The following is an 11846-nucleotide window of genomic DNA, read 5'->3' on the forward strand; positions in this document are numbered from 1 at the left end:
CCCCAGATCTCCCTAGTGTAGCAGATACAGACACTATGGACCAGGGGTTACTACATCCTCTGCGGCTGTCTGGGTTCCCTCAGTGGGCAAGGGAGAGCCAATTTTGTCAGTCATGGGAAAGAGAACAGGGAAAGGTTCCCTGATCTGATGTTGTCAATTTTCATTCATTCCTCAACAAATGGGATCAGATCTTATCCACTTATCCAACTCGGCCATTGTACTAGCTTGTGGCCACCAACAAACTATCTCTTTTCCTACCCATAATGCACCACCCCTAACATCCCTCAGATCTCATTTGCTACTTTAGCATTTCGCTCTCAAGTTTTCAGTGAGAGATAAGTAAATTTTCCATATTCCTCTCTAAAAGACTTTACAAATAACTATTTGTTTAATCTTTAATCTTCATTTTACATTTTAGTGTTTCTTTGATTATCTCTCTTATATTTTCAGTGTAAAACATTTCTACCATCGGGGTAGACCTATCTCCTTACCTTCTACCCTTCTTTACACATACTGTGATATCTCTCATTACCATTGTTGGGATTCTCTCTTTTCTACAAGTCTTTTTCTTGTAGTTCTTTAATACCATTGCTGGTATTTTCCTTTCTGCCTATAAAAAAGAGGCTTACTTTAACTTCTCTCCCTCTTAACTAGAAAATGTGTGAGAAGAGTCTAGCAGGTTTTAAAAAATGTGTTAAGTGTGGGCACAAGTTCCCTTTCTCTGATGCCCACAATCTTTGTGTGCATTGTTTAGGACCAGAACACTTACAACAAGACTGCAGTATTTGTCATAGGTTCAACTGCCAAGCTTTAGCAGACAGGAAACATAAGCTGATTTTAAATGGATTACTGCCATCTTCTTTTTCTGATGCTATTGCTGGGGTTCAGTCCCTGAAATATAAATCTAAAGACCTGTCAAAAAGGTCTAGGTCCTTGGATTTTCCAGCCTCTACCTCTTCTGAACCAAGAAAGAAAGAAAAAGTGGATCCAAAGCTACGTCAGATCCAACTACACATTTTTCGGATCCTACAACCTCGGGTTTGACCAAACATACTTTGGATCATACTTCTTCAGATCTGAAGCTCTTACCAAGAACTAACTATTCACCAAGTCTGGATACAGTTCCTTCCATGGTGCCCTCTCCACAGAAGTGGATGTGGAGAGGATGATGAAATTTTCCATGGAGCAAAATCAGAAGGGAGTTCTCACGGTTCTAACTCTTCTGGTCAGGAAGTCCATCCAACTACCACTCCACTGATAATAGCTCCTTCTGTAATTCAGCCTGTGGTTTTAGAGCCCTTGGATCAGAGCCTTTTGGGTTTGTCTGGTTTGGATCCAAAGAGAACATTTTCTTTGGATCTGACTATTGCTCTGAGCGCACTGGCTCTGATATCCTCAGAGCCGGATGACTCTCGGAGCTGAAGCTTTCCTGGTAGATCTGAGAGGTTGAGATCAACTTTGAGGTTTTTGGAGTCATCTCTTGCTCTCAGAGTTTCAGCACTGAATAGCTCAGCTCCAACTTCCACCTCAGGTGGATTGCTCTTGTGGCAGAGGGAGGTGACAAGCCAGAAACTCGTTTTCTCATCTCCGTTGGCTTCCTTCTCTCAAAAGCAGCTTGCCTTTGAGATAGTGAAAAGTGCTTTCTCTGCTCTGGCAGGTTAGACTGGTCCTTTCCCTTTGGATCCACCCTCTATTTCTCAGATGATTTTGTACCACACCAGCAGGTCAGATGGGTCCTTCCCCCTCAGATCCACCCTCTACTTCTCAGATGACTTTGCAATGTGGTCCTCAACATTCTACACAGGGACAGCGAACACAAAGCTTCCAGTTTACCCAGCAGGGCATTTTGAGCTCTTCTGATATCTTTCCAGGCTATCCCACCGAAGAAGTCCCTAGGAAGAGAAAGTGCAAAAAGAGGCACTTGGACTGTCCTCAGGAGTCAGTCACTGAGGATACTGATTTCAGTGAAGGGGAGAGGTCCCCAAAATCATCACCTGATGATGACTCATTTGGAGACATTCTTGAGATCCTAAAGCAAAGGGGTGGGTGGTCTTCCCAAGACCATTCCCCTGGAGAATCAGTATTTCTGGAAGCATTTGGTACTCGTCTGTCTACCTCCTGGGCTACTCTGCCAGCTGATGAACTTATCGAATTAATCTCCAAGTGGGTGTGGAAGGAATCTGATACAATTGAGCCAATCTCCAAGAGACCAGATAGGATTCTGGCTTCACTAGTAAGCTGGGAATATTGGAGTAAAGGGGTTCCAGTAGATGCCATGATTGTGGAAGTGGCTACAAAAAAGGAAGTTGCTGAACAGAGTTCTACTGTCCATCCTCCTAATAGAGAGTCAAGGGCAATAGACAGATCTGGTAAGTGTGTTTATACTTCAGCAATGTTTGCACTTAGATTTCTGAACTATTTAGCACATTTTACTAGGCTACAAAGAGATTTGATTAAAGAGTTATCCAGATCTTTTTTCTGGAACTGGAACCACTGAGGCTCAATCTTCATTAATCTCTCAGTTGGCTACCCTACAGGCTGTATCCAATTCATCCATGAGGCTTATCTCGCATGCTGCAGAAGGTGTCTCAAGGGCTGTGAGTTCAGGCATTTCCTTCAGAAGGCATGCCTGGATGCACCTATGTGATTTTGCGTAGCTCTTAAACTCATCTTGAGTTAATACTCACTTTAACAGCACTTCTTTATTTGCCACCGCAGTAAAAGGCACACTCTTCAGGTGTGAGAAAGATGGAAAGACCCTCTCTGCAGTGGGTAGTGCACTTTTTGTCCCCTCAATGAACCTTTTCCAGGAATCAAAGGGGAGATTGAAAAATGTGGTTCAAAAAAATCTCAGGGGCCTTTCCAGGACACATGCGGAGTTAGTTCCCCCAGAGGCGGGGGGAGTGATAATGGAAGATGACGCCGCCATGGCTGAGGAGGCCCGCAAAACTGAGGGTCTAGAGATTCCTTTTCAGACAGACCCTTTCAGTGCTCCTGAAATGAGGCCCAATTGCCTATGGAGGCAGTCAGGAGGTTGCTTATCTTTGCACCAGAAAGCCTGGCTAAGTTTAAAAAAAGACAGTTGGGTGGAGAGAATTATTTCCAGAGGTTATACTCCGTTGCCCAGAAAAATTCCAGATGTTCCACCCAATCAGAGGAAAGCAGCAGCACTAGAAATTCAAAAGCTGCTAAAAAAAAAGAGTCATCCCAGAGATTCCACCAGATCAGATAGGATCCAGAACTTACTCAAGATTCTTTTTAGTACCGAAGAAAACAGTGGACTGGAGACCAATTTTGGATCTCAGTGTACTGAACAAGTTAGTTTGACACACAAAGTTCTGGATGGTAGTGGTTTAATCTATTCTGCTTTTTCTGGGCAAAGATGACTGCATGTGCTTAATAGATCTTCAGGATGCATACTATCATATATAGATGATCCAGAAAGTACTTATGCTTCAGGCTGGGAGCCAGTCAATATCAGTTCAGAGCCCTGCCCTTTGACCTCACCACAGCCCCCAGGGTGTTCACCCAGTGCATGACAGTGGTTGTAGCTCATTTAAGACTGCAAGGATTCCATGGGTTTCCATATTTAGATGACTGGCTCATTACTGCCCTGACCAGGCATCGACTGATAGAAGCTTGGGATCAGGTGCTACAGACCTGTCCGTATCTTGGGATAACCATAAATTACAACAAATTTCATCTACAACCATCCCAGACATTAAAATTCATAGGAACAGTGTCCAACACAGTATCTATGGTAGCTTATCTTCCTCTGTCAAAAGTGCAAACAGTAAGGACTCAGGTCAGGAAAATAATTTGCAGTACCAGAATTTCAGTCCAGTTGATTTGGCAAGCCCTGGGATCAATGTCAGCAGCAATAATTTTAGTCTCTTTAGCAAGATTCCACATGAGAATTCTTCAATGGATACTAGCAACACAATGGTCAATGCTTTCTCAACCCATGTCAGCAAAGGTAAGAATAACTCAGGTATGCAAACAATACCTTTCCTGGTGAATGCAGTCAGAACAGCTGTTACAAGGTTGTCCTTTCATCCTCCCTCAGCCCAAGGCCATAGTGACCACAGACACTTCCCAGATTGGGTGGAGGGGGGCAATTCCTGTGGTAAGCAGTCCAAGGCACTTGGTCCCCTGTAGAGGCCAACCTGCATATCAATGTTCTGGTGGTGAGAGCAGTGGTCTTAGAGTTGCAGGAATTCCAGGACTGTCTTCCTCTTGGGACACTTGCAATCCAGACAGACAACATGTCAGTAGTCTGGTACATCAACAAGAAAAGGGGAACCAGATCTTATCCCCTGTGTTGAGAACCCCTCAGAATGTGGCAGTGGGCAATATCTTACAACTGCTTTCTAATAGCAACACATTTTCTGGGCAAGTCCAATGTGACAGCAGACAAACTGAGCAAGTCCATTTTTGTACTTCACGAGTGGTCTCTCAACAACAAAGTGACGAAAATTATTTTCAGTCAGTGAGGCCAGCCTTGCTGTGATCTTTTTGCATCTCCCCTAAACAAGTGCAGCGACAGCCTTGCCCTGATCCCCCACCAGGGGGAAGGGATCACTGAGGGATGCTCTGCTCCACGACTGGCCCCCAGTCTTCTGTATACTTATCCTCTAACTCTCCTAATTCCCCAAGTTCCTTCAAAAAGCAGCCCAGTTGAAGAGCAGAGTCTTCCTCTTTGCACCTTACAGGCCTTAGCAGATTTGTTTCTCCTTCTTTTGGCCTCATCTACTATATCCACTTTGGATTCTGGATCCAATTCCAGATGGTCTGTCTCACCTGACAGGCATGGTTCACCTGGATATCTCAAATCTCAAAATAGCAGTGTGGTTTCTCCAATTCCTTTAATAGCCAGTCAACCAATGCTTTCTTCTCCTGTTTGTGCCATACTTTTATCTTCCCATAAACCTTCCACTAGGAAACTCTGCAGGAGTAAATGGAGAAGGTTTGTTTATTGGGCAAAACAGAATCAGATAGACCCCTTCTCAGCTCCAGTTTGTTCTGCTCTAGAATGTTTAGTGAGTTTGTTTAATGAGGGTGCTGGTTCATCAACTACTAAAGTTTAACTCGCAGCAATCTCTAATTTTCATGTGGGATTTCAGAATTCTTCCCTGGCTTCCTCTAAACTGTGCAAAGTATTTTTGAAAGGTACTTTTCTGATAAGACCCTCATATAAAGACCCCATGCCACCGTGGGATTCAAATTTGGTACTGAAAGCCTTAATAAACTCTCCCTTTGAACTTGCAGACAAATGTGATCTTACATGTTTGACCTGGAAAACTGTCTTTTTAGTTGCAATTACATCTGCTCGAAGAATTTCAGAACTTCAAGCATTGTCTTCTAAGCCCCCATATTTGATTTTTCATAAGGATAGGATGACGTTACATACTAATACTTCCTTCCTTTCTAAGGTGGTATCAGAATCCATTAACCAATCCATTAACTTGCCAGTATTTTTCCCACAATATATAAATAAAGGGGAATATATGCTGCACTTACTGGATGTTCATAGACAATTACATTTCTACCTAGACAGGACAAAAGAGATTAGAAAGACAGAACAGTTATTTATTTCCTTTGCACATAATAAATTGGGCAAATTGGTTACAGTGTTAACTCTAGCTAGATGGCTGACAAATTGCATCTGCTTTATCTATAACAAATTTAATCTCCCCTTACCAAAACCATTAAAGGCTCATTCAACCAGATCTATGGCAACTTCTGCTGTATTCCAGTCTAGAGCTTCTGTGGACAATATATGTGGAGCTGCAACTTGGTCAAATCCTTATACCTTTATCAGTCTTTATAAACTAGATTTGGTCTCGAGGGGAAGAGCAATTTTTGACTCAATCATACTCAGGAATATCCTTCCTTAGTGTCCACCCAGGTATTTAGGTAGCTGTGGACTCTGTCCCATTAGTTGAGGAATGAATGAAAATTGACAACATCAGATAAAGAAGTTGTGTACTTACCATAATGTTCCAACTGTGTTGTCCATTTTCATTCTTCCTCAACTCCCCACTCATCATCCCCTTCCATATTTCATAACTGACTTTTGGAGGAATTAGGTACTTCAGGACACCAATGTCCTTTGTATTGAACTCCAGATGTTAAGTTGTCTGTCTCGCCTTCGTTCTTGCTGGTTGAGATCGGAGCCGCTCCTCGTCTCCAACTCAGCCATCTTCTATAGCTCGAGAGCTGTTTACTGGCTCGAGGCTACCCCTTATCCCATGATGCCCAGCACTAGCTACCCAGATCTCATTTGCCGCTTCAGCTGCGAGGTGTCGTTTTTCTGGCTCAGGCTTGTATTGACTTTCTTATAGAACTTTTTTCTGAGAAATAGTCCTTTTTCTTAGTGGGTATTGTTAACTTTTAGTTTTATACTTGTTGTAGTAGTTAAGTGCATTTTTGTAGTTCCTTCTCTCCCTTAGAACTTGTTTTAATTAGAGAGTTCTCCCCCTCCCCCTCCTTATCCCTTTCTTGTCAGGTTAGAGGCTTTCCTTATACTTTCTTGTTAGGCCAGCCATTTGAGTTAGAGGCTTCCTAAAAAAAAAAAAAAAAAAAAAAAAGTTTTAGTCTGTATTATACTGTGCTGTCTGTGTTTTTTCTGTAGACTGTATATTGATTAGCTATTGTTGTCTTTTTGGTTTCAGGATGTCTAAAGAATCTAAGGTGTCTGGGTTCAAGAAGTGTGACTCATGCTGTCAGAAAATGTCTCTGACAGATGGGCACACTTCTTGTGTCTACTGCTTAGGTGCTGTGCACCTGCAGGACTCTTGTTCTATCTGCCATGCATTTAGTCCAAGAGTTCTGCAGGAGCATAAGAATAAGCTTATTCTTAGGGGCCTTTTAAAGCCCCAGGATTCACCAGCCAAGACTCAGCCTGTGAAATCCCTTAAAACTACCAAATTGTCGGCTCCAAGTTCGGAGCCGTCTTTGGTTCAGACTCTGCCTGCTACTTCGGTTCCGGCTGGAACTGATAAGACTATCTCCCCGTCGGCTCCATCAGAAACTTCGGAGCTTTCACAGAGCCACAAGAGGCTGAGGTCCCCTTCTCTGGAATCGATACATTCGGCTCCTCAGTCTCCCCTGCTGCAAAGCGAGTGTAGTCATAGATCTTCTCACTCCTCTCGATCCTCTAGGCTCTCAGATCATGACATGGAGAAAGTGGTCAGTAGGTTGCTAAAGTCGCAGGCACTTGCCAAGATGCTGTCCAGCCCTCCTCAACAGGTGTCGGCTCCGTCCATTTCTATCGCTGTTCCTCCTCCGACTCCATTGAGTTCAGAGCCGGAGTTCGTTGGGGTTCGAGTAGTAGAACCGTCGGCTCCGATAACCTTATCTCCTTCGATTCCGTTGTCAACTCTGATCCCCTTGATGGTGCCATCCATCGAGGGATTTGAGCACCGGGGCTCCCTTGTCGGCTCCGAGGGGGCGAGTGGCATCGGACCCTTGTCCGACCCCGTTCTCCCTGTCGGGACTTCGGCACAGGTGAGCTCAGCTCCTACATCGGCCTCGGAGCCATCTCCCTCGGTGCGGAGAAAGATTCCGATTTCCTCAGAACCGGAGCTTTCTCTGCATCGTGGCAGGGACGCCTTCAATGTCATGAGGAGTGTGCTGGCCACTGAGTCAGCTCCACTATCGGCCTCATCGGCTCCGTCCCCTGTAGTGCCTGTGCCAACCTCTGCTCCTCCTCCAGACCCCAAGCATGGGGAACCGGCACTCCAGGGCACCCCATTGGGTGTTTCCTCTTCTTCTGAGGCCTTCCCTGATCATTCAGAGGAGCCCCCTTGTAAGAAGAAGTGCAAGAGGAAGCACATTGACTCCCGTGAGTCTGTCACTTCTGATACAGACTTAGATGACTTGGAAGGGTCCCCGAGATCCCCCTCTGAAGATGTTTCCTTTTCGGACATCCTCGAAATGCTTAAGCAGAGGGGGAACTGGAATCCCCTAGCCCCTACCGAGGATGAGTCTGTATTCCTGGATGCGTTCGGTTCCCGACCTTCCACTTCCTGGGTTTCTCCGCCTTTCGATCCACTTATGTCAGTGGGGGCTCGAAAGGCTTGGTCAGCCCCAGATACAGTGGAACCAACCCCGAGAAGACCTGGAAAGTTTATCACTGCTCCCCATGATAAGCAGTTCCTTACCAAAGGTGTTCCTGTGGATGCCATGGTGGTAGCAGCAGCCACAAAAAAGGAGTTAGCAGAAACTTCTTCATCTGTCCATCCTCCTAACAAGGAGTCTAGGACCATGGACAGATATGGGAAGTGAATGTTTGCTTCAGCGACCTTTTCTATGAGGTCACTGAACTACTTATGCCATTTTACCTGGCTTCAGAGGGATCTCCTTAAAGAGCTCGGAGATACCCTTCAAGATCCATCAGCTGAGGGGGCTCAAGCTAAAGTGGCTTCTCAGCTGGTGACCCTTAATTCTGTAGTCAACTCCTCCATGAGGCTCATTTCCTATGCAGCCCATGGTGCAAGTAGAGCCGCAGGTATGGGTGTGGCCTTGAGGAGACACGCCTGGATGCGGCTGTGTAATTTTGCGGAACTCTTTAGGGCATCATTCACCAAATCCCCTTTGATGGTTCCTTTCTTTTTGGACCACAGTTGAAAGATACTTTGACTAGGTGTGAGCAAGAAGGCAAGACTCTCTCTGCTGTGGGAGTCCATTTTTCCACTCCTTCCAGACCATACCCCACGTGTCAGAAGAGTGGTAAAATGTGGTTCCGAAAATCCCAGGGAGCCTTGCCTGACACACGTAGCGATTTTTCCTCCAGGGGCAGAGGGGGAAACAACAACAACAGATGCTGCTGTCATGGCAGAGGGGGTCCGCAGAACCAGGGCAACAGAGAATCTTTCTCTGAGAAGCCCTTTCAACATCCCTGAAGGGTTGCCTAGCTGCCCGCCTCTGGAGGCAGTCGGGGGAAGACTTTTTCTGTACCCAAAAGCCTGGCAAAATTTAACACAAGACAAATGGGTATGGTCAGTTATATCCGGAGGTTACAAAATTCCCTTCTCTCAACCCCCTTTACCTTCAAGAGAATCCCTTCCAGATGTTCCACCCAATCTGAGGGACCAAGCAGTCATAGAAGTTTCAAAACTGCTAGAAAAAAAGAGTAATCCAGGAAGTCCCGGCAGACCAACACGGATCCGGAACTTACTCAAGGTTCTTTTTGGTACCAAAAAAGACAGGGGACTGGAGACCGATTCTGGATCTCAGCAGACTAAACAAGTCTGTTCAAAGAACAAAGTTTCAGATGGTCATGCTACAGTCCATTCTACCCTTTTTGGGTCAGGACAATTGGATGTGCTCCATAGATCTTCAGGATGCGTACTATCACATCAAAATGGACAGGCACTCCAGGAGATTCCTTCACTTCTGGCTGGGAGCCAGTCATTTCCAGTTCAGAGCTCTACCCTTTGGTCTCACCACAGCCCCCAGGGTGTTCACCAAGTGTATGTCAGTGGTCACGGCTCACCTGAGACGTCGAGGATTCCAGGTGTTTCCATATCTAGATGACTGGCTTCTCACTGCTACTACCAGGCATCAACTTCTGCAAGCCAGGGACTATCTGCTCCCAACTAGACATCACAATAAACTTTGAAAAATCTGCCTTGTTGCCCTGTCAATCTATCACCTATATAGGAGCAGACTTAGACACAAAGAACATGTCCACAAGGCTACCGCCAGACAGGGTGTCTACAATTCGCCAGCAAGTTCAAATTCTAATGCATAGCAAAAGGATCCAAGTCAGGTTTGTCCTTCAAACTCTGGGTTCCATGGCAGCGGCAATTCTTCTAATCCCTTTGGCCCGCTTTCACATGAGAATCCTTCAGTGGCTTCTGTTCATACAGTGGTCCTTCCAACAGCTGCCCATGTCTGACATGATCATGATTACAGAAGCATGCAAAAGGCACCTTTCCTGGTGGATGGTCTCCCCACTCGTGTCTCAGGGCAGACCCTTCATTCAGCCCCCTCCAGTTGCCACAGTGATCACAGACGCCTCCCTGATAGGGTGGGGGGGGCATTATCAGGGCAGGACAGTCTAAGGCACTTGGCAGTCTCACGAGTACCATCTGCATATAAACGTCCTAGAAATGAGAGCCGTACTCCTAGCGTTGCAAGCTCTTCAGGACTCTCTCCCTTCTGGGACCATTGCAATTCAAACAGACAACATGTCAGTGGTGTGGTACATCAGCAAGCAGGGCAGAACCAGGTCCTATCCCCTAAGTCGAGAAGCACTCAGACTCCGGCAGTGGGCGATTTCCTCCCAACGATTTCTGATTGCGATGCACATCCCTGGGAGGTTCAATGTCATAATGGACAGGCTCAGCAGAGCTATTCTCATGCCTCATGAGTGGTCTCTGAATCAGGTAGTTGCGGATCTGATCTTCCGCAAATGGGGACAGTCTTGCTGTGATCTTTTTGCCACCCCCTTCAACAGCAAATGCAGCAACTACTTCTCCCTTCTTCTGCTTCCAGGTCACTCTCCTAGAGACGCTGTAGTCCACGATTGGCCTCAGGGACTTCTTTATGCCTTCCCTCCATTTCCCCTGATACCGAAGCTCATACAGAAAGCTATATCGTTGGGTTGCAAAATTATCCTCATTGCCCCCTACTGGCCTCGACAGATATGTTTTCCGTTCCTGCATCATTACCTTCTCAAGCAGCCCGGGACTCTGGATCCAGTTCCAGACCTACTGATTCATCAATCAGGTGGGTTGCATCAATCCCTTCAAACACTCCAGTTCACAGCTTGGTTGCTCCACTTCCAACCCTAGCCAGGCTTCCCAGCATTTCCCCGGCTGTGCGTGAGATTATTGTGTCCTCTCACAAGTCCACGACTAGAAAAACGTATGCTAGTAAATGGAAACGTTTTTCTTGTTGGGCAGAAGCTAGGAACATAGATCCCTTTTCAGCCCCAGTCCACGAAATTTTGGAGTTCCTAGCAAAACTCTTTAATTCTGGGTCCAGTTGGCGGCCATTTCTAACTTTCATGTTGGGTTGTCTAATTCAAGCATGTCTCATAAGCTCTGTAAAGCCTTTCTAAGAGGGACTATTCTCCTTAGACCTCCAGTGAGAGATCCCCCTCCTCCTTGGGACCTTAATTTGGTACTAATCTCTTTAATTATGCCCCCCTTTGAACCTGCAGCGTCCTGCTCAATTAAATTTCTATCTTGGAAAACACTTTTTCTGGTAGCTATTACATCAGACAGATGCGTCTCTGAACTTCAGGCACTATGTGTTCGTCCTCCATACTTGGTTTTTCATAAGGACAGGGTTGCTCTGAGGACTAATCCATCTTTCCTTACGAAAGTCTGTTCAGAAAATAATTTAAACCAATCTATAGACCTTCCTGTGTTTTTCCCTAACCACACCAACAAAGCAGAATACAAATTACACCAATTGGACGTTCATAGACAACTGCATTTTTACTTGCATAGGACCAAGGATACAAGGAAGTCGGACCGACTATTCCTTTCCTATGCTCTAGGCAAACAAGGTCTCCCAGTTTTCAAAGTGACCTTATCCAGGTGGTTGTCTCACATTATTACCTTCATTTATCAATTGAGAAACAAAAAGTTGCCTATCCAACTGAAAGGTCATTCTACTAGGGCTTTGGCCACCTCTGTAGCCTTCCAATCTAGGTTGTCTATGGATTCTATTTGTGCAGCTGCCACTTGGGCAAATCCTCATACTTTTATTTCTCATTACAAGCTAGATATGGTCTCCAGGTGCAGAGCTGACTTTGGTTCCACTGTTCTGAAGAGTCTGTTCCAATGAGCCTTCCAGGATTGTAGGTGCTAGGGAAGCTGTCCCAACCA

The sequence above is a fragment of the Protopterus annectens genome, chromosome 2.part1 (assembly GCF_019279795.1).
Source record: "Protopterus annectens isolate FY-2018-M chromosome 2.part1, PAN1.0, whole genome shotgun sequence".
Lineage (NCBI taxonomy): Eukaryota > Metazoa > Chordata > Ceratodontiformes > Protopteridae > Protopterus > Protopterus annectens.